Here is a 24,223-nt window from a genome sequence, read left to right as displayed (position 1 = left end):
TCAGCATTAAAAAATAAAGGAGGGTTTTGGGGGAGGAGGGAAGAACAGAGAAAGGAGGAGAGGAGAGCAGGAGAAGCTGGGGATTAAGCCACAGACAGGCAGTGCAGTCAGTCTGCAGCCTTCCACACCCACCATTAGACCCCCCTCCCCCAACCTGTGGCCAGAGAATGTTCAAAGACAAGGTTGTTTTGTGTTCCTTTTACCACGTGCTTGGTGCCAAGAGGTAATCGCTGAAGGTGAAGGCTGTGCCAGTAGTGTTTCTGGGAAATCGAGGCAAGAGTCTGCTCCAAACTGAAGAACTAGAATGCAGGGCAAGTAGAGAGCAACCTGAAGAAGACAGAATTTAACTACTGAAGGCAGAAATCAGGGAGAGAGCCTTTGGAGATTCATGGAGACAGGGCTTCCATTAACCTTGGGATGGGGAGAGTGTCAGCCAATATATGTAATTCTCAGAGGACAAGGTGACCTCAACTGATAATGTGGGTGACAACCTAAATACCTCCCCCCCCCTTGCCATCTTTCATCCACCTCAGCCTGTCCAACTTGGCTCTGTATGTCTGAGCCTGACTACATTTCTAGGCTTTTGCCCTCTCTGGTAGGTCCCCAGATCCCACCAAAGTCGCTAGATACAAATGACTAAGTGGGAGGAAAATGCGTATAACTGATGTGGTGAATGAGCAAAACTTGTTGGGGGGACGGTAATCATAGAGCAATTTATTTTGTCTCTCCCAAACACTGCATGCAAATATTTAGATTATTAAACAAAATTTTTATTCAGAAAGTCCAGCCTATAAAATACCAACACTCCAACTTTGACTTGAAGTCAGATCCCCCCCCCCCCCCCCAGTTATACTCCTGGTTGGCTGAGGGGGTGGAGACTATTACAGGCAGGGGACAGAAGCTAGAATCTGCTCCTGCCCTTCTGTGGTTAGAATATAGTAGTGAAAGGAGAGGTGAATGGGGACTAGAAAAGTTCTCACGTGACTGACACTGTCTCATGGATTTGTGGCCTTCGGGGCCTGGGCTGTTTAAGTCTAGCTTTGGTTCTTTGGAGAGCCCCATCCGTGGTGCGCCTTTCTTCCGAAGCTCGCTTGACCCAACTGAAGACTCTTCCATTATGGCCAATAGGTTATTCCTCTATAACCCCCAGATATCTGGCAATATCTTTAGCTTCTCTCCACTAGGGCCCATTTGCCCCTTTGTTGGGAACTCTCATGGGACAGGACCAAAACAGCAAATTTGTTCTTTATGCGACCTACTCCTGCCCATGGGAAACATTTGTCCCTTTTCCTTTAACAAATTCTGAATGGGTAGGCTGCTTCATGCAGTCACTTATTTTTTGAGTTATTTTTCAGCTCATTTTAAGTTTGAAGTGAGAAATGATGTGTTTTTGGAGTAGTGTTGTTGGGGTCCAGAGCCAACAGCCAAGAAACAATTCCTGAGATGTCTGTCTTTGGTGTAAGAAGGTGTTTTTGTTAAAGCTCAGGGACAAGACCCGTGGAGCAGGAAGAGCTGCTGCTCTGGGCTTATGAGGGTCAATTACATACTTTGGGGTTGAGGGAAGTAAATATAAGGAAAGTTCCAAAAGAATTTTCATGTGCTAAAGAAGACTCTGGATAACAGAAGCCTTGCAGTTGTCAAGCTGAGGTAGTTTTTCCCTCTAGAAAGGCATTAACAGTTAAGACAGTTGGCAGTATCCTGGAGGACTGTTATACGCTGCCTGTCTCCAGTATTTGTCAATCGGCTGAAAGTTATAAGGACATTTAATTTCATCTACATTTCCTTCTGCCTTTGTTTCCCACATCAAGAGACAGCAGCCCATGTGTCTCCAACTGTAGTCCTGTTGCAATGCTGTCAAGAAGCTGGGGACAAGTAACACATATTTCCTACCCTTCCAAACTGGGGGAACACGAAGGCTGCCTAGCACCATGCTATTCAAGGAAAACTTCTTTCCCCAAGTCTGCTGAGTCCTGCTGTTTTTATGCCCTCTATATAAAGGAGAAGTCTGAGAGATGTCTCACCCATTCTTGTCACCAACTCTGAAGTTTCTGCACGGAAATAGAAAACAGTTTGGATTGTAACATGTCGACTTTCTGCTGTAGCTGACATGTTCCTTCTGATGCGCCTTTGCCACTCTTTGTAATCTTTGTAATCTGACAGTTCCGTGACCATCAGGCATGGCCATTAATGTCTCAATTCCAGTTGTATGATGGTTCAAGTTTTGTTGTTTTTTTTTTTTTTCCTTAGGAGACTCTGCAATCTGGTGACAATAAGGGGACACGAATGGTTACAGGGAGCTATTTTCTCAGTCCATTTCCCAGAAGCATTTGCAGCTAAGTACCTGCCTCACTAAGCCTCCTTGTTACGATTACGAAATGGCTGGTGGTTCTCCTTTTCCACTCTCAGTGGAAGGGCAGAATGCACTGAAGCTAAGGTATATTAGGACGTTTTCCTCCGACTGGTTTTTAAAATGTTTTTCTAAGTATGGCTTCATGAACCTTCCATGTTAGGATCCAGCAGAGTTGGGAGAAACACTGCAAGTCTCTAAGCACAGAGCAAGGGAGAAAGTGATTTTTATTTCTTACTCACTCTTTCCATCTGCCTACTTGGAAAATATACCTTGATTTTCATTTGCCCTGATCTTTTCTCATACAGAGTAGTGGCCTTCATTTTGAAAATTTGGAATTCATGATGATACTTGGCTTAGAAGTTATGTTCTGAAGTGTGTGAAAGTTACATCGAATTACAGATTTATCATGTGCAATGTGATTGCCAGTTTTGGTTGCCTTCAGTGGAAGAACTATGAAAAGTACCCTCGGAAATAGGGCCTTACAGTTTTGATGATAAGTGTCATTTGAGATCTAGCTCTCCTAAGTTGGCCTCCTAGGTTGAGTTTAATGAGGAAGTTGGGGTGTGTGTGCGTGCATGTACATACCATTCACTCACCGAATCCATTTCAGTGAGGTAACACAGAGAATGCAGACGAAGCAACCACAAGGGAAAATGGACAATGGCCACAGATAACCTGCTCCATTCAACTTTGCTCATTAGAGCATAATACTAATTTTATTTTTCTACAGAGATCAGGCAATAGAGTTTAGTAAAACAAACACCACAAAAACCTCCCTGCCATCCACGTAAGAGTCTGAGGCCTCATTTCGTTGTACCCCCACTTGTTATTAGCCATGGGACCCTACGTTACTTAACAACCTCTCTGAGCCTCACGTTGCTGTATCCGTGAAATGCAGGCAAACCTCTGTGTTGTGTTGAAGTCTCCTGTGAGGGTGACTCTGTTGCTGGAGTTCCGTGGGCACTGCACAGTGTGGGCCCTTGCTGGACGGTATCATGGCCGGGGGACTGGTGAGAGGACTGTGACCCAGAGATCCAGCCCTGACACTGCAGGGTCTTGAATCAGGTTTTCAATTTCAATTCGAACACGTCCCCACTGACTGTATTGACACAGCACAAAGCCAAGGGCAGATTGGACAATGATTTGTTTAATTTGATGGATGTAGACTGCAGAACTGGGCCACTCTATCTGCAAAGCATCTAGGCTGTAATGATCTGATATTGGCTGTCTACATTCATCAAACTAAGTGGATAATTAGCAAAACACCATTTGACTTTGTGATGTATAGACAGTAATTATGGCTGTTTCTCAATTAAAAATCTCATCCAGAGTTGTGACTTTGGTTGTCACATCTGTGCAGATGATTCCCACATTTGTTTGTACTTCCATCTCCGAATTCTTTCTTAGAAGACTTCTGTTTTTCCAGCAGCTACCGGGCATCTTCTTCATCCTCTCCCTGACATGTTTCACTCATAAACCTTCCCGTCCTCTGTAATCCTCATTGCAGCCAGACCCATGTTATTGGGGTGAACTCTGACTTCTCCCTCCCCCACACCTTCCGCGTTCTATCAGATGCCAGATTCTATCAATTTTATGAAGTATCTTAAGATCTTCCCCCTCCTCTGAATTCTATGGCCTTGCTATCCTTCGACTTCATCAAGGCCCAGCCCATGTAGCCAAAACTTTATAATCGGCCTCCCTTTTCCAGTCTGGCTTCACTCTAATCCATCCTATACGTTAATGTTCTCATCTTGTTTTTCTCCTGCTCCAAAATCCTGAGGGATTCTCATTGCCTAAAGGATGAAGCCATATTCTTCCCCCTGGCGTCCTCAGCATGCCAAGGCTGGGCTCTAACCTGTCTCTCCAACTTTATTTTGTCTTGCTCACCTTCTCGCACTCTCCTGAGGAGTGGATTCCTCGTTCCCTGCCCTGACTCATGCCCTCCCAGTTGCTTTTCTGTGCTCACACAAGTTTCTTCTCTGGAAGCTTCTCCCCTCATTCAGTTTTCTAAATCCCACTTGAAGGACAACTGATCTTCAAGAGCCATTCAAATACCTTCTCCTCACTGCCCTCCTTTAAGCTGTTTGAAAAGAATCTCTCCCTAATATGTACTCCACCATGTGTTTTTGTTTTTTAAGGATTTTATGTATTTATTTGGGAGAGAGAGAACATGTGCACAACTTGGGGGAGAGAGAGAGGGAAAAGCAGACTCCCTGCTGAGCAGGGAGCCAATGGGGGGGGGGGCAAGATCCCAGGATCACGGGATCATGACCTGAACCAAAGGCAGCTGCTTAACCAACTAAGCCACCCAGGCGCCCCTGTACTCCACCACATGTTAACAAGATTTGTCCTACTTTCTCCTCTCCAGACAGTGAGTTTTTCCAGGGCAGGCTTTGTGCCCATCATCTCTGTATTCAACAGGGTCTATATATCTTGCATGTAATGGCTGCTTCTTGAGTACCTATTGAATAGATGAGTGTAAAGGAAGCAAGCTTTGTGGTAAATTTGTTTCTATTTTCTTGCACACAAGCAACCACTTATTTGAATATTATAAACGCCTATGTTGGAATATTTTCCTTTGAGAATACTCAATATGCTCCTATAGCTTTCTTCTTTTTGGTAATGTGGGTCCTTTATCAGTGTTATGTAGCACTAATTATAGGGAAGAGGAAAGGAAATTCTGGAAAGTAGTTCACTGAAGAGGAAAATGAGCATGACAATTCTAACTGTAAATGGAATAAATAATATGTTTGGCAAGAAGGACATCTTGAAAGGTGGTGTTCCTCTATTTTAAGAGGAATAATAATAACTTAAAAAAGCAACAGCTTGGAATTTTTTAGGAGAAACTGAACTTGCAAGGACTGTAGAATAGTCAAATCATTGAGATATTGGGCCAGTCTTTTCCTAGAATTTGATGGCCCACTGGATTTGACAAGAGAGGGGAAAATGGCTGTTGGGCTGGAGAAAAGGACTAATGGAGATAAATTATAGGAATGGTAATGGTTTCGCCCTGGGGGTGGATAGATGGTGTTTAAAAGACCAGTGTGTCATATAGATGGTGAACTGCTGTTGTCATCGCATTGGTGAACACACTGAAAGAGAATGTGGGCAGTGCATTTTGATGCTAAGGATAGGGTGAAGGATGGAATGAGATGGGAGGATGGAGGGAGGATTTCATTTGGACACATTTCATGGGAGTAAAATAAAGTGAACATTTAATGGTTTATTTTTAGGTTCATTAAAAAGGCCCAAATCATTAAAATGTTCCATACTGAGATCTCTCCAGGGGATCTGAGTTGGAGCTCTCTGATGGTGCAATGGGATTGGTACCTAAAGGAAGGCCTGATAAGGATCTTTGCTTAACATATTACTTTACCTGCAGTCGCTGTTAGGTTAAATGCTGTTGGGTTAGAAACCAATATTAACTATTAAATATTCACAAAGGTTCAGATGTACTTCTGCCTAAGGGCAAGAGAATGAGCTGTATATACAGTCATTATATGCTTCAGATTTTCCAGAACATCTATGATTTTAAATAACTCTGCTATTTTCAATATACATTTAAGTTTAAGATGAAAGTTTTGTGACTAAGTTCATAACTCAGAAAAAACTCTGTTGGGGGCGCCTGGGTGGCTCAGTGGATTAAGCCTCTGCCTTCCGCTCAGGTCATGATCTCAGGGTCCCGGGATGGAGTCCCACATCTGGCTCTCTGCTAAGCGGGGAGCCTGCTTTCCTCTCTCTCTCTCTCTGCCTGCCTCTCTGCCTGCTTGTGATCTCTGTCTGTCAAATGAATAAATAAAATCTTTAAAAAAAAAAAACAAGACAAAACTCTGTTGGATGTTGGGTATAGAAAATGTGGAGATTATAATCGTGTGGTCTGTCGAGGATCCCGTCTCTTTGGGGAATTGATTCTGTTGTAACTGATTTTATTATCTTATGGAGATACTTCGTGAACTGAAATTAGGTTTGTGGGCAATAAAAGGGCTAAATTAATTTCAAGCTCTCCCCCCATCTCTCTTGTGTCCTCCCCACTTATGAAAATGCAAGGGCTCAGGTTAAAAAGAAAATCAGAGTATCAAGAGGGAGGTAATTTAAAGGTCAACATCTCCCTTTCCCACTTTTATTGGCTTCCCATTCTACTGAAGGTCAACGTCGCCACAGCCTCCAGGTTGCTGGATCCATGGGCCAATTTTCAGTCTGTATCTTAGTTGACTACTTGACACACAAGTATTTGGCACAGTTGACATTACCTCCTCCTTAAACTGTTTTCCTCATTTGTCTTTCAGAACACTTGTCTCCTCCTACCTCACTAGCCGATTTCCTCAATGTCCTTTGCTAGGTCATCATCTTCTCCACAGTCTTGAAACAGTACTGAGTCCTGCATCTCAGGCCTTAGACCTCTTCTCTAGCTATACTCACTCTCTCATGTATGACTCAAAACCGACTGATGAATCCATAATTTGTATCTTCAGCCCCATCCTCTTCCTGAACTCCTGACTTGTATAAGCAGCTACCCCACACCTCCACTTGGATCTTAATAGACACACTACTGTGTTCTCAGAGTTCTTACATATAGTTCATCTATTTTTACTTGTCTTAAAACTTTTAAGCTTCTAATTAAGCATCTCCATGCTCAGAAGTATATATAATTATCATAAATACTTTAATGTAGCTTATTAAATTCAAAAGAGGTGACTTGTTTAACCTCACACATTGTAGAAATTGTAAGTCTAATATTAAAGTGATTAAGTAAATATTGGAAAGTAATGCCATTCTGAAAAATAGTCACTATCTGTCTTTCACTGTCAGTATCAACATTACAAATGGTAGGTGTGATTTTCAGGTGATTGCTAGATGCTTTCTTCTTCATCTTTTAGAGTGATTACATGTAACCCAAATCCAGCTGAAACCTAATGGAGGTTGTATATGCAATTGATAATTTATGTTTGTATAGCTTCTTACAATTTTTTTTAAAAATAATAGATCACTTGAGATGCACTGAAAACTCTGAGTTAATTAAAGCAGGTATCATTTTTTCTTGCCAAAAATTGAAGCTCAGAGAGAGTTGGTAATTTGTCTAAATCCCACAATATAAATGTTAGAGTTGCCTTTACAACTCTGGGTCATCCGACTCCAAATCCCATTGTTCTCCCAATACTCTTAAGTGATTTTCCCTTCAAAGTAACATCCAGCCAGGTTTTCAGGCAAAACACACAGCAAAGCCATGACAAGGAGAATCAATTATTTTATTTATAATTTTCAGTGATTATCCTCACTATTAAGAAAATTGTGCAATGTCCTTGACATTTTTCCAGAGTCAGCCTCCTGCTTAGATACGCTACTATGTTGATGTTTCTAGTTTTTTAAAAATTATCTTTAATTATCCCAAAGATAAATAAATAAAATGGAGTAACAGGTAAAGAAGCAAATCACATTAACTTTCAAATCAACATTCCAAATGAAAAGAAATGATTTTCCACACACACTTGGGCTTATAGTCTGTGATAAGCAGCAGGCCAGTGTTCAGCTTCATGCTGTTTTCCTGACACCCCTTTATTTATTTTTCATTAATCTGTCTCCCCTGTGTGCCTGGTGCTCAGTAATCTGCTCATCTGTAGCACGATCTATACTATAATCCATTGCTTCTCCCTCCATGCATTTTAATGAAGCCATTTTTGCCTCCTTTACATAACTGCTGTCCTGGTTTCATACTACAACATAACCATTCATTGTCACATCATTGAAAGCAAATGTTTAAAGGAATACCTCAAAATGGGATGGATACAGGTTTTTTATTCCCCCTTTTCTTCTTTTTTAAAGAGGGCTTTGTGAACTCAGCAGCATTTTCATGATTTCATTTTCATTTGATGCTCAGGTTTGGAAATAGATCATCCTGGACGCCGATCCAAGTGAGAAAGCCATTGGCTTCCTGTGCCCCCCTTCATAGTCCATCTCTTGGCCAAGTGTTCCGAATTCCTGCCCCCTGCCCCCTGGGGTGGTATCTGTCACTCCAGAACCAGAGAGGGCTGAGCAGGAAGTGCTTGCTTGTCATTCCGGTTTGGTTTTTGTCTTCCTTCTAGGTTGTCTTGCTCCTCTCTTTCTGGTCACTGACCTGTATTTGTACCTTTTGTTCTGCTCTGACCACCTGGCTGTGCACACTACAGGCCTGTGTTCTTCTGCCTAGCTTCTGGCTGTTGCTCTCTGTATGTGTCTGATTCATGGCCTTGTTCTAACACTGGTCTCCTGGCCAATGTCCCTTTCCTGGCTGTTCAGGGAACCAGGGAGCTTCTTGTCCTGAACTTTTCCATCCACATCTTGCCTCATCCTGTACTCATTGCTTTCTCTTCCTCCCTTCTCAGTCTTGCCTTAGTTTTCCAGACCATTCATTCATTCCTTCATTCATTCAGCAACCTCCTATTAAATGCCTCATGTGTGTTGTTGAGACAAAGGTAAATAAGACATAAGCTCTGCCCATACAGAATTCACAAACTAGATGATAAACAAACACAAAAACGTGCAGATCTAGAGTCTGTGGAACCAGAAACTTAGACAAATTTGGGTGCCCTCATTAAGGAAAGAATGCACATTTCTGAATATTTAATTTGGAAAGGGCCTTAGTAGAGGTCTATTTGAGCAAGGGCCTTGAGCTTCACAATGCACAATAAACTACAGGGTAAATCCATCTGTATGGATGAAGAGCTTTCAAAAGGGGTCAAACTCTGGAATAGAAATATGCAGGGCACAAAGCAAAGGCAACTCATCCATCCCTGGATATCAGGGATGGCTTCCTGGCAGAGGCTGTCTTTAATCAGTTTTAAAGACTGAGTACTGTTTAACTATATAAAGAATGGGGAAAGGAGAGAGAGGCAGACAGGCCATCGGCACAGAGGGTCTAGCATATGGGTGAAGACAACAGTAGTCCTGGGCACTGCCAACAGGGTAATTTTGCCTGAGTACAGGATGAAACCGTGAGTCTGGAGAAGGAAGCTGGTAGTGAAGTCTTTAGGATCTGCACCACAGTAAGGATCTTGGACTTTTGTCTTTGCTTAGATTTTCATCTCACATAGACCCCTGTGGCCAGAGAATATGCACATGTGGATATCCGTTAGGAGATGTGGCAGTTGTTCCGGGAGAAGGTGACAGAGTTATGAAATAAAGTCATAATAGCAGGAATGAAAAGAGGTGGTAGGTCCAGAAATACAGAGATGAGATGTAGGGTAGGGAGGAACCATGGGCTTTCTAACCTGGGCCAGTGAGTGGATGGTGGACCATTGGATGAAAGTGGGGGAGAGACAGAAGATGGTTTAAAGGGAGACAGTATGTTTAGTTTTAGGGCAACTCAGCAGAGGCATTCTTTCAGAAAAATGAGGTCTTGAGACTGAGGCTGGGCCTCAGTGTGGGCACTAGGTGCAGATTAAAGGAGCATCCATACATAGGTAGTCATTGAGAGCAAGGAAATGAATGAGCTAACCCGGGCGGTGTGAAGAGAAGGAAATGCAGGAACCAAGGATGGGAACCTGGGAAGGGAGCTTGGGAAGGTGTTGGAACCACGGGGGCTGGGGGGCAGTCTGAGGACAGGAGAGTCCAGTGTGATAGCTGCAAAAAGAGGAAGCCACGTGGACATGCTAAGTGCTGCAGTCTCACAATAAAAAGATCACAACATGCACCCTGCGTTTGTCAACGGAAAGTCATTGGAGATGCAGATGAGGTGGGGTGGGAATGAGCCAGATTTCAAGAGGCTGGGGATTGGGGGAGAGGCAAGGAAATAGTGACAACTGTGGACATGGTAGGGAGATTTTTGGAAGAGAAAAGGTTAAAAGGTATTGGGCAGTGACTAGAATCTAAGGGAACTTTTTAATTTATTGTTATTTTTTAAAGATGGAAGATGCTTCAGTGTTTTTCTTTTTTTTAAAGTTGAGAGATGCTTGAGCAACATGCATACCAGCCAGAGAGGTTAAATATTCAGAAGGTGGGACAAAATGTGGTCCAGTTATCTGTGGCACTGTTTGTCTTCCCTGGGAAAGCCAACTGGAGTTCCTCTTGCTCCTTCTAGAAGATGAAATCTGTCCCTTTCCTATTTGAGAAGTATAGGTCTGGCTGGTTGGTTTTCAGATCTTTTATGTTTTCTGTCAACTCTGAGGTTCAGTGATTGATTTATTGATGGCCCAAAGAAACATGTGTGTGTATGTTGGCCTACAGTGGTACTGAGTCAGTTAGCATGGAATGAGAAAAGGGAAAGAGTAACAGCAGGTAGAAAGGAATATCCTTACCTCTGACATCCCTCTCTTTCTGTAATCCTTGCTTCCTCATGGACTTTCCTGGCAGGGAGCTGTTTGCTTCAATAGGAATAGCATGATTTTGGGGTAGAAAAAGATCAGGAAATGGTCAGTTTGCTTTTGCTTCTGGAAACCTGTAATTGAAGCCATTATTAAAACCACCGGAATCCGTTCTAGAGGCAAAGGAGTTCAAAAGCTACGTCCCAGAAGCCATCTCAAAGCTGTGAAACCGAGATCCCATTTGCCAGCAGCTGAGAGCAGAGAAAAGTCGGCACAGACAATAAATGTGAAAACGCTTTATAAACCAAAACGTGCTCCACAAATGTCAGTTATTACCATCCTTTCTGAAAGCTGTTTGCAGAAATATTTGCCTGAAGACCCCACAATACTCAAAATAAAACCGCAGTAACTCAAAGGCAGTTGTATTCCTTTTTAAAGCATATGTTTTATTGTGGTATAGGAAACTCAACTTCATTTTTCTGCTTAATGTCCACTTGACAGACTTGGTGGAATAAGAAGTCTCCTCCCATCTCTCACGTACCACATAAACGTGTGTTGAAGCAGGCCTGTTACCACATAACCACGACGTGAAATGAAAAGTACTTCTTCACCATGCCTCCTCAATGGCTGTGAATAATAAACATCCAATAAGCACCACAGCACTAAAGTCCAATTAGTATTAATGTTAAAAAGACTTTCGCCCATTAAAGGAAGAAAAAAAAATATGCTATTTAGTTATAATCAGGGGAATGATGAACTATGGGCAAATAACAAAAAAACAACATTAGGATTCATGGTGGATAACACATTTACTATCTGTGCTCGGAAATGCACTGAACTTAAAACAGGAACATTAAAAAACAAAACAAAACAAAAAAAACAAGGGTGTCTGGCTGGCTCAGTTGGTAGAACATGTGACTCTTGATCTCAGGGTTATGAGTCCAAGCCCCATACTCGGCAGTAGAAATTACTTAAGAAAAAAAAAAGAGCAAAAAAAAAAAAAAGCGTTGTCTTATGTGATCTGATTTTTAGAGACGGGGAGTCCCAACCCAATCATTCCTTCCCAAACTCAATGATCTATATCTCATTTATTGATACCAGAATATGTATGAAGATGACTTTATTTCTCTAATTCAAGGCTTTGATCCTGATTAAAACACACATTCTAGGGAAATTTAGTTTTTTGTCATTGCTAAGTGTGAGTGAGTTTCTGTTTTGTTTTGTTTTTTTCTCTGAAGTAGGTGGATGTGTGTTCCTGTGTAAGGGTGGGAGAGGGACAGGCAAGGCAAGGGACAGCCCATGATTCTCTTCACAGTTAGCATGGCACTGGGGCAGCCTGAGTTTTCACAGCAAGGGTGGTGGTAATTTACCCCATTTCCATCCTTCTTTGTGGTTTCTGAGCCTCAGTGGTTTACATGTTACCCATTGTGAATAAACATGTGTCCAGAGAAGGACCATATTTCTAAATTTCCTCCCATCTCACTCCTTCCAGCAAGGGCTGCCAACGAGATACAGGCAAAAGTCACTTGATGTGACTATCGAGAACACTCCTTAGAAAAGGGACAGGCCTTGAAGAGGCATGTTTTTTGCTTTCCCACCTCATGTATCCTTCTTTCTGCTGGGAATGCAGGTTTGATGGCCTCCAAAGTGCTGGTGCTCTAGCAACCGTCTTTCATGTATGAGGATAAGGAACAGCACTATTGGAACAGAGAGCTGAAAGCAGCCTTAGTTTCTGGCGACAATAGGGAGTTGTCCTAACAGGTCTGGACTGCTCACCTTTGGATTTCCTATTACAAAAGGAAGAATGAAATCTTTTACCACCCTTTTTTCTTGTCTCTGCTACTCACAGTTGAACTCATTTCCTAACTGATGCCCATGCAGGTACATTTTGTAGTAAACACACACACACATGAAGAAAATAAAAGTTTAGAACCCTGGGTAGAGTTCTGTGTCCATTTCTGGACCCCACACCCAAAGGTGGGTATGGACACTTGGTAAGCTTTCAAAGGAGGGCTCCCCATCTCCACACACACACACACACACACACACACACACACACACACATTACCTTGTCCAAATACATTAATTAGACGTGTAATTGTAGTATTCCACTGAGTCTCATGATAGAAATATTCCTTGTTTTCAAGTTGTGCACAGTCTGTGGTAGATCACACAGGTGATAAAATATTTGAAAAACAATGGCTGCAAAGTCAAGTTAAAAAGAGTAGACATATTTGGAGAGAATATAAAAAGTGATATAGAATGTCTATCTGAAAGGATTATTGTGCAAAGAATTTTGAACTGGCAGTTCACATATCATGTGAGAACAAAGCAAGTGGCAAAGATACTGATCTAGAAAGGATTTGCAGTGAAATGGGAGCTCAGAGGTGAATTTACTGAGAAGCCAGTGACACTTACCCATTGGAGTCCTCATCTGCATGGACTCCTTCCTTCCAAGGTCTCAGGAGATGTGCTAGACACATGTTCACATATTCTTCTGTGTTTCTAAATTTGCAAAAGTAATACATTTTAATTGCAATCGGTTCAGATCACTGTTTCTTTCCAGCTCGACTCCCCCTATGTCATGTTTCCCCTTTTGTTGGACAGTGGTGGAATAACTAGGGCTTCTCTGGAATCCAAGTAAGAGGAAAGATAAATCAGTCTTGTCTTTTGTCAATGCCTAGTTAAAATGCAAGTTCTTGCCTATATAGATATATATATATATATATATATATATATATATATATATATATATATATTATTTATTTATTTAAGTGGAGGAGGGGCTGAGGGAAAGGGACAGAGAGAATCTTAAGCAGGCTTTACACCTAGTGCCAAGCCCCATGCTTGGGGCTTGATCCCATGATCCTGAGCCGAAATCAACAGTCTGATGCTTAACCGACTGAGTCACCCTGGTGCCCCAGGAATATTTTTTTAATGAAGTATGTACAATTGCATAAACACCACATATATAGTCTTTTTCAATGGGAATCGCACAACATAAGATCTATTAACATTCCCGTACTCTCATGCAGAAACCTATAGCGCAAACCTACAAAACATTGATGATGTCCATGTGGGAAGTCATGTTTTGTGTATCCCATTATTTATTTTTTTTTTAAATCTTTTTTTTTTTTTAAAGATTTTATTTATTTATTTGACAGAGAGAGAGATCACAAGTAGGCAGAGAGGCAGGCAGAGTGAGAGGAGGAAGCAGTCTCCCTGCAGAGCAGAGAGCCCGATGCGGGGCTCGATCCCAGGACCCTGAGATCATGACCTGAGCCGAAGGCAGCGGCTTAATCCACTGAGCCACCCAGGCGCCCCTGTGTATCCCATTATTAAAAGAATATTTTGATCAATCATACAGAGGCAAGACTGATTTATCTTTCCATTTTCCCTGTTAGAAATCTTACAAATTTTATAAAATAATTCCTAAGAAGAGTGATCAAACATTATGGCAGGAGGGGCCGCTAATCTTCAGGTCTTCCCAGGAGAGTAAAAGAAAACATTTGTGTTCTCTCCCTTTAAAATGGCAAATAAACCAAGGGAAAAATACATACCATATGAAAAGAGCCTCACTCTTCCTATCCTGGCACACAAATGAAGAGGATTAATAGGATTTGAGTGTGAGTGAGCTTAGAGGTCCTGTGATCAACCCCTGTAATTTTACAGAGGAAACATGGAAACGCCCTGGAGGGTCAGCAATGCTGCCAAGGTCAAGCCCTGTGGGCCACAGAGCCAGGCCCCAGGGCACAAATCCTGATTCTCAGTCTGGTGTGTGTTCTCTTTGTCATAGTCACGTTCAATGTGGTGGGGAAGTTTTGGATAGAGTTGTTCATTGACACATTAATACTCTTATGAAAATGTATTTAGTAATTTTTGCTGGAGGTATAAAAAAATTGAGTAAGTTCTCATTTATTTGAATTGACTTGAGTGCATGGCCCACCTGAAGGTTTCAGAAAAGGCTAGGTAAATTTTCAAGATCCTTTTAGCCTTAATAGTGGATGATTTTCATTCATCCATTCTCTTTAGCAAGCATTTCTGGAGGCATCTTCCATAAACAGAGGATCATGTTGTGCACACAAAATAAAATAATGGAATAAAAAAAATAGAATGTAAAAACATGGAACTCTCCGCTTTCATGTGGGAAGAACCACACCACTCAGGAGCCAAAGGATGTCTTAGGTATAAACTGTATGTAGGCGGTGACTGAAAAAAGTCTCCATCGACCAGAGCTACTGCTAGAGCAAAGTTCTCTGCCATGGAGGAGGACCAAACACCCAAGTATAGTGGGACCGATTCAGCTGAAAACAAAGGTATGCAAAAAAAAAAAAAAAAAAAAAAAAAAAAAATTTATGCAGTAGTTGTGAATTCCTGCTTTCATTGTTAAAAATGCCCACTTATGGAGACAAGCTATTCCTGCTTCCACTGTGTTGGGAAGAGGAGATACTCAGTTTCCCCGCCTGTTAATGAATAGACATACATGTTAAAAAAACAAAACAAAACAAAACACCATCTGGGAGCTTAATATCCAGCTGGGGAGCAAACCCGATTTCTCCCCAGCCAATATCCAAGCACATACATTTAATAATAGTACATGGCACTTATCAAAATTATGATACAGAGAGTTGAATGCCATAGCATTCAACGCTCGTTGAACCAAATTCCTCTCCTTAAATTGAGGTGTATGTTAAGATTGTCTTGAAGATATTTAAGAGGGATAAGCCATTACTTTTAGCGTTTTCTAAGGTAGAGTACACTTCCCTTCACAACCATGTTGAGGTTTGAGTGTGTAGAATGCAGGTGTCCTAGGTGGTAATGGATCCCCCGCTAGGATGGGGCTTATGTACAGAGAGGCTTATGCAGAGGAAGTCCGTGCCCCAGCTTGGGTGGTAGACAGGGTAGGGGTGCCTGGGGTACAAAGTCCGTTGAGCGTTGGATTCTTGCTTTTGGCTTGATCTTGGAGTTGTGGGATCGAGCCCTGTGTGAGGGGTCTATGCTCAGCTCAAAGTCTGCTTGGGTTTCTCTCTTCCTCTTCCCCTCTCACCCCGTCTCACTCTCAAATAAATAAATAAATAAATAAATCTAAAAAAAAAAAAAGAAAAGTATCAGGGTAAATATCTTGAAATTGCATGCATTCTTATGTCTGGTATTCTATGCACTATTTCTTTTGGCGGGGGCAAGTAGTATGTAAAATGATGTTATTCTAGCCTGCAATATTCAAAGAAACAAAACAAAAATGAATATATTTTAAAGAAACATACACTGAAATCCTCCCATTCCCTTCCTTGCCCTTTCTCCCATTCAAGCCTCTAGGCATTTCTGGGCTCCCCACTAGGGGATTCTCCTTAGCATGGTGTGTGTGTGTGTGTGTGTGTGTGTGTGCACGCGCGCCCGTGTCCCTGTGTGCTTGTGTGCACTGCGGGTTGGTGGGGAAAGGTGGAAGTTGATGCGAGGCAAGTTTGACAAGAGTTTGTTCATTCCAGGGGGAAAGTCTCTGCATCCTGCTTCCCAAGCAGAATGCTGGGTACCTGGTAAACACCTGGAAAGAAATGGAGCAATATGAGACACAAAGGCCCTGTAACTCTAAGGCAGTCTTGAACTTGAAACACTACAGAGTGAGACTCTGTACACAGAATCCAGACCTGGAAGGTATAGACAGCTCTGTAGGTTTCTGTGGCTTTCCATGTCTTAATGGAGCATGGAGTCACAAAACGATGGTGATGCCCACATGTGTGTCATGTTGGAAGTTGGAGATGGAGTCAGATGGATGGGATCAGGGGACGTCCTACCCATCCTGCAGCCAAGGGCCAGATGTGACATGACTTTCCCAAAACGTGACATAACTTTGACCTTCTGGAACTTTGACGCTACCCAAGGCTCAGGGGTCTGCAGCTGACCAGGGAACTTCCTGCTGTCTGGGGGCATTAGGTTTTCTAAATACAAATTAGTTTTTACTGCAGAAGAATAAAGTTTTATTTCTGACACCTAGAATTTATTCACTGAGATTCATGCCCACTATACCAATTTATTTTTCCTCCTAAAATATGTCTTAAACAATTACTCTTCTTTGTTTGAGCCGTTGAAGTTTCACAGGCAGGATCCAGATAAAAATTCACACACTACTCCTAAAACTGCTTGACTCTCTGTGGTTTCCAACCAATTTTCTGGTTACTGTGCAGAGTTTAGAAACTTCAGGCTAAAGATTTGACATGACACTTGACAGAAATAAAGCCTTTAGCAAAACCCACCAGAGCTGTCCTTCAGATGAGTGGACTCTCTTCGGGAAACATTTCTGGCCAGGTTGTTGTGGGGCCTGTATCTCTTGAGATTCTCACAGAATTTATGAAATGTAAAAGTGGACTTTATCAATGCAGTGTTAGCTAAACTCTCATTCACTGAGAACAGTAGCACCTCGGTAGAAGGCAGAAAATGAGGGACTAACTTCTCATTTGTTGGAGCCAGGGAGGGTGAAGGGGGAGTGAGTAATCGAAGTCCAAGTGCTTTAAAACCACCTAAAACTTGATGGTCAGTAAGCTTCTGGATGGTTGGATTTGTCAGAGAAACAAGGAAGGGAAGACCACTTTCCTGAGTGCGGGATGAATGCTTGATAAAAAAGAGGTCTGTGAACCTCCACTGGCACTTAAGCAGGTGATCACATACAGAGATAGAGAGGAAAGATTAGGGTTTCTACCCAGTTTAAGTCTTGCACAGGGACGAGGTAGAGTCCTCCCTCTTCCCATTAAAAAAAAATTGAAACAAAATCCATATAACATAGTATTAACTATTTAAAAGTGCACAAATTAATGGCTTTAATCCATCCGTGATGTTGTACTGGCTCTACTTTATCCGGTTCTAAATTATTTTCATCACCCTCAAAGTGGTCACCTCCCATTCTCCTCTGTCCCTGATCCCTGACAACCACCAGTCTGCTTTTGGTCTCTACAGATGGACTTTTTCCCTGCATATTCATATAAATGGAATCATATGTGGCCTTTTGTGTCTGCCTTCTTTTATTTAATGTAATGTTTCTGAGGTCCATGCAAATTCTGTCATGAGAGTACTTCTTATTTGACACACTACTTCTGATGGGCCACAGGAAAGGTTAACATTTAATTGCTTGTGTTTATCACAGCTTTCCAAAAAGGAGACCGAAGTTCTGGTTCATTTCTTCAAGCAGACCTCTTCGTCTTCTGTATTCTTTATCCTCATTTGAAATGGACATTGGTTGTTTTCGCCTACCCAGACTCAGAGCCCCTTGTAATAGCTCCTGACATTGTGTAAGGCATGATCTCTCCCCCACTCAGTCTTTGAAGTTCAGGTAATGCTGATCTAACTCCGAGAGTGGGTGCTGTCCTCAGGATGCCCAGTAAAGGCTTTATCTCCTTGGCCACAGTTCGAGACGACACATACTCTAGTGGCATGGATCAGTCTTGGACCACTGAAAAGTGTTTCCTTTCTGTTGGACTTGAAGCTAGAAGGTGTAAGCCTGCCAGGTGGCTCCATGTAGAGAGTTAAGCCAATGCAAAGAAAGCAGAGGGAAAAGTAGGTCCAAAAGAGCTGAGTTCTGGTGACACTGTTGAGCCACTTTGAGTGGCCGTGTTTAATTAGTTACAAACCATTTTGCTGTTGTTTGTTTATTTGTTTGTTTGTTTCTTTCTCTCTTTCTTTCTTTTTTTTTACAACAGTCTGAGTTGAATTTCTGGCACAGCTGTCACTGGAGGGTGTGAACGTGACCATATTGACCTAGGGCTGGTGTGATGTGGATGAGAACATTCCAACCCCAGGGAAATCCTTCGTGTTCTTTGAAGTGAGGACTGCTCTCTACTCTACATCTTCTCATTTTGTCTGAGTAGTGCTTTATACTTTTATAGCAATAGCAGGAAAGTAAAATACTATTTGGAGTTTTGATATTTGCCTACCTATCCATATCAGTATCTTTAACCTTAAATATTTTTAGCATAAATTATAAATTCTAAACTTCTTTCTCTTTGGTTTCATGACATTAGCTCCTTGATAGGGATATTCTTTTTAGTTCAGTAGAATGAAGGATAGACTTTCATTCAATAGCATAGAAAAAAATGTGGGCCATTTTACCAGTAAAAAACCTTGAGGCATAACATTTTATATCATCAAGGTCTTTCTGATTCAAGGTGTCGTAAGTACCACAAACAGAAAAAAAAAATAGCTTTTGAAAATTAGAGTGGTTTTTCCCCTCAGTCTTTCTAGATCCTCACGTTTTGCACTAATAAAGTTGGGAACTTTGCATATTCCTTAAAAACATTCTTCTCTCCAATGTGACTCAAAGTTTTAAGATAAACTCCCAACTAAAATTTGGTAGAAAGTAAGCAGCCGAGAACTTTCCTCCCATGTTCTCTTGCTTTAATTAAAAAGAAGATGAATTATAGAGGAATAGTCCCAAAGGTGTATTCTTTTAGTCAAGAATGTCTCTTTTTGTCATGGAGATTCAGCTCACATTTGGGCCTCTTGCAAAGAATACCAGAAGTGGTATAGTTTCATCAAAAACTATTTTGGCATGTAGTGGTTAATCAAAGAATTTCTTTAAAAAATTTAGATTCCATACGTTTTAAAAAAAACTCCTAAATAATCTAGTTGGGTATTGGTATGAATTGAATTGTGTCCCCCCAAAAGCTATATTAAGTTCTAACCCCTAGTACCTCAGAATGTGAGCTTATTTGGAAAAAGGGTTATTAAAGATACAGTTAAGATGAAGTCATATTGGAATAGGGTGGCCTCTAATCCAGCATGACTGGTGTCCTTATAAGGAGATGGCCATGTGGGGTGCCTGGGTGGCTCAGTGGGTTAAAGCCTCTGCCTTTCACTCAGGTCATGATCCCAGGGTCCTGGGATCGAGCCCCGCATCGGGCTCTCTGCTTGGCAGGGAGCCTGCTTCCTCCTCTCTCTCTCTCTGCCTGCCTCTCTCCCTACTTGTGATCTCTATCTGTCAAATAAATAAATAAAATCTTAAAAAAAAAAAGGAGATGGCCATGTGAAGACAGTGACACATATACGAGAACACCAAGTGACAATGAAGGCAAAGTTTGAAGTTCTGGATCTGCAAGGCAAGGCATACTAAAGATTGACAGCAAACCCAAAAGAAGCTAAGAAGAGTTAAGGATTTGCTCTACAGGTTTCAGGAGGCATGTGGCCTTGCTGACACCTTGATTTCAGAGTTCTGACCTCCAGAACCATGAGACAATAAACTTCTGTTGTTTCTAAGTCACCTCGTTTTTGGAACATCATTATGGCAGTGCCGGGAAACTGATAAATAATTATATTTTTATGTAATGATGATTTTTTTGCAGTGATAGAAAAGGATACTATAAATAAGACCCCTACCCATTTGACAATCAAGAGACTTTGAACCATTTGCCACATCTACTCTGAGAATGAAGGCCATCCTAATCCTCCAGACTTGAAGTATGCCAGAAAACGTCAACATCACTCTGAAGGGACACAATTAGGAAAGGTCCCAGAGATTTTAATCATTTTAATCAATACAGAGCTCAGTCTCCTTGGGAAGAAAAAGAAGAGGCTCCAGGTTGACAAAAGGTGTCAGTCAGCATAGGCTGCTATAACAGAATTCCACAGACAAGGTGGTTTGTAAACAACAGAAATGCATTTCTCACAGTGCTGGAGACTGGGAGTCCAAGATCAACACTCTAACAGATTTAGTGTCCTGTGAAGACCGGCTTTCCATTTCACAGATGGCTGTCTTCTCACTGTGTCCTCTCACGGCAGAAGGGGCAAGGATGCTGACTCTCCAGGATCTGTTCTACAAGGTCACTAATCCCATTCATGAGGGTGCCACCGTCATGACCCAGTCACCTCACAAAGGCTCCATCTCCAAATACCGTAACTTTGGGGATTAGGTTTCAGTAGATGAATTTGGGAGGGACACAAACATTCATTCTCTAGCAGTGGAGAAAAAGAAAGGAACTGGCTACAGTTCGGACTATCTGTAGTCATATCCAGAAGATGATCAAGAATGAGATTCTGGGCTTCCATTACAAGGTGAGGTCTGTGTATTCTCACTTCTCCTTCAGTATCGTTATTCAGTAGGATGGGTCTCTTGTTGAAATCGGTAGTTTTGGGGGGCGGTGAAAAATAGTGTAGTGTTTGAATGAGTCCAGGAATTGCTTGTTCAGTAGTTCAAGCCCAGAAAGATGACTTAGGCCTTGAAGGAAATGACATTGAATATGCATCGTGTTTAGCTTCTTTGATTCAGCCACAATAGTTAAAAGCAAGAATATCAGAAAAATTCTGGATGGTATATGTCTCTGGGGGAAAAAAAAAGACAAACAACAGAAACAGTTCCAGCCTGATGAATAAGATCTAAGAATTGTCCAGTTACAGAAACAAGATGCTGGACCTACTTGTATTTAAAAGATGTGGCAGAAGTCTTCTATTGATTTCAGACTTGTTAGAAAAGAGAGGGAGGGACCCCGATAGGTGACTTGGCAATATTATGATCCATGATCCTTAAAAAAATCTTCAAATTCCGTGTTATAAAATAGAAGACTATAATTATGAGAGAGTTCAAAATGCCCCAAGGGCATGATATGGGAAGAGGATGGTGTCCTGCCCAGCTGTTACTTGCTTGCACTGTACCCAACTTCTTCCTAAACCCAGAGGTTCTCACACCCTTGTGTGGGATCTCTGCATTTCCTCTCCCCTTCTTTTCTCCCCTACTCCCCCTTGCTCCATTAAAAACAATCCTATAAAATTTTGAAACAGGATCTCTTAAAACACCGATGCCCTTTAGGTGGGATACCAATGACACAACCAATTTATTTTTAATGTGATAATTCTATTATTTTTGCCAAACCACGAAAGCATCCAAACACACAAAAATCCAGACTGGCAGCCACTTGGAAGTCATTGCCAACTTCTAGGCATCCCTGGGCGGCACCTTGAGAATTGGCTGTGATAATTACCTAGTGCAGTGTTTCTTAACACTGATTGCACATTAAAATCACCTGGGAAGATTTTTTTTAAACCTTCTCACTCTAGACCAATTAAATCAGAAGCTCTAGGGAAAGGGCCTAGGCATCAGCAATTTGTAAAAGATCCTCAGGTGATTCCAGCATGCAGCCAGGGTTGGGAACCGGTGGCTTAATGTCATGTTGCGTTACCACTGGAGTCAGGACACTCTGATAACAAGAGGCAGAGGTGAGCACCCATCCCTGCCCCTTACAGCTCTCTGCTTTTTGTCTGATTGGAGTTATAATAAAGCCTGAGTGGAACTAAGATTAAGCCTGGTAATTGTCATGGCAATGCCCTAGATTTTTCTATCAAATCCAATCTTATTTGTGACGGGAGACGCAGAAGTGACTCTAGTGATGTTAAAATATTTCTGCTACTATTTAGAATATTCAGCATTAAACTCAACAGAGTTTTCCCGTAAAATTTCAAACATGAAAACTTTTAAAAACAGCAGATATCACCCGATTAAAAAAAAATTATCATTAATTGTAAAGTGTGCTTGATCACAGAGAATTATCTAGGCAATCAGCATCATGTATAGCCTTTAATGCCTTCTGTCTGCTGAATGTGAGTTCTGCATATTGATCACAAATTTGCAAATTTTTCTAGCTTATGCCTCATCACTCCCTTCTTTGATTAAATATAAAATAAGTGGGATTTGATAATCATAAAGCTGGGAGGGACCTGTGGAAACCATTTTGTCTAGCCCTGTCAATTTGCAATTGTATACCAAATCCACGAAGAGAGTCAGGCTCTTCTGGTCCTTCTGTTAAATTCATGAATGCTCTAGTATAGACCACTGCAGTATCCTTCTAATGGCTCCCCCTTTCCTGCCGTCCTTTTTCTCCACACTCCACAGATTCTTTGTGATGGTTCTAGACACAAATCCAATCAAATCCCTCCCTTCCTTGCTTGAAATTCTTGAATGACCCCTTATTTGCCTCTGGTCGGAATTCAAACTCCTTAGCGTCACCTACAATCCTTTGTGAACGATCTGACCCTGCCTCCCTCTGCAGATTCATCTCCTAGGGCCTCTCTTTTTCACTCTAATTGTAGTCATACCAGAGTTCTAAGTGGTCTGAATGCAGTTCTCCAAATGTGTCCTTATACCACCATGTGTCTGCACATGCCATCTTTTCTATCTGAGATGCTTTCTCTCCCATTCTGTAAGGAAACCCTTCCTCTGTTCTCCCATTCGTATAGTTCATATTGGGTTGTAATGAGCAGGGGAGAGAGAAATCAGAAATTGCAGCACAAGATGTGGAAAGTGGGAGAAGACTTGCTGAAATGACAGTAGAAGTTTGTTGGATGGAATTTACTTCCTGAAATAAAAGGTCTTCTCAATTCTTTCTGTATAAAGATCTTCAAAGTTCCATATAAGACCAAGGTCAGATGGGTTGAAAATGGAACTCTGTTGGGGGGGCAGGTGGTAGTAGTGGTTGTATTTCAGGGACCATAAGTAGAGAGAGAATGGTTTATTTTCTGTATGTCTGTCCTCATCATCACCATCATTTGTCTTTAGCTGGGTTTCAGGTGTGGAAGTTTAATTTAACCACACTCTTCAGTTCATGGCATCTTATTAGCATTGCTTTACACAAAGATGCTATTTAATGTAGTTTTTTTTCTTTTAACTTTATTAAAATTTTTTATGCAAATGCTTATTCCTATTCCCCTTCTACCACATAGGAAACCCTTCCAATGTATTTAATGTTCATCTTTTTATTTGTATGTGTTCTTTGGTAGTCCATCTAAAAATTGACTTTTAGTAGTACTGTATTCTATACTTCATTCTATAGCTTTCTTTTTTTCCATTGTGTTTTTAATATTATACCTGTTGCTATGTGTATTTGGAGTCTGGCTTTCTAGCTGCTCAACCATCACATTTCACCTTTGCCTGTCTTCCCCTCCCCCATCTTGGGGACTGAGCCCCCGGAGAGCTTCCAATATTCTGTCCCTATGGACAACTTTGAAGGTATAGCCTCTTGCATGTCCCCTTATGGATGTGTGTGAGCCTGTGTCTGTGATAGGTACTCAGGAAGGGGGTTCTAGATGAGTACACACTTGACCTAACCAAATGGTGCCATTGATTTGCTGGGCTGTATGACAGAATGTGCGCCTGTCTACATGCCCGCCGGCACAGCGTGATATTGTTACTTCTCCGCCAACACTTGGTATGACCCAGCTCTCTAGGATCTGCCCATATTAGAGAAGTAAGATCTGGCCTCATTTTGCTTTCCTTATTTTATTTCTTTTAAAGATTTTATTTATTTATTTGAGAGAGAGCATGAGCCAGTGAGCGCATAAGCAGGGGAAGTGGCAGAGGGAGAGGGAGAAGCAGGCTCCCTGTTGAGCAGGGAGCCTGACGCAGGGCTGATCCCAGGACCCTGAGATCAGGACCTAGCCGTAGGAAGGCAGCCGCTTGAGCAACTGAGTCACCCTGGTGCCCCTGCTTTTCTTATTTTAAATGGACCTTATATTTCAGAGCAGTTTTATGTTCTTAATAAAATTGAGGGGAAAGCAAAGAGAGTTCCCTTCTATAATCCTGTCCCTGCACCAGCCTCCTCTGCTGTTAGTACCCTGCACAAGAGTG

Source organism: Meles meles, chromosome 3 (assembly GCF_922984935.1).
Source record: "Meles meles chromosome 3, mMelMel3.1 paternal haplotype, whole genome shotgun sequence".
Taxonomy (NCBI): domain Eukaryota; kingdom Metazoa; phylum Chordata; class Mammalia; order Carnivora; family Mustelidae; genus Meles; species Meles meles.
The sequence above is the reverse complement of the archived record's forward strand: the minus strand, read 5'-3'. Positions refer to the sequence as shown.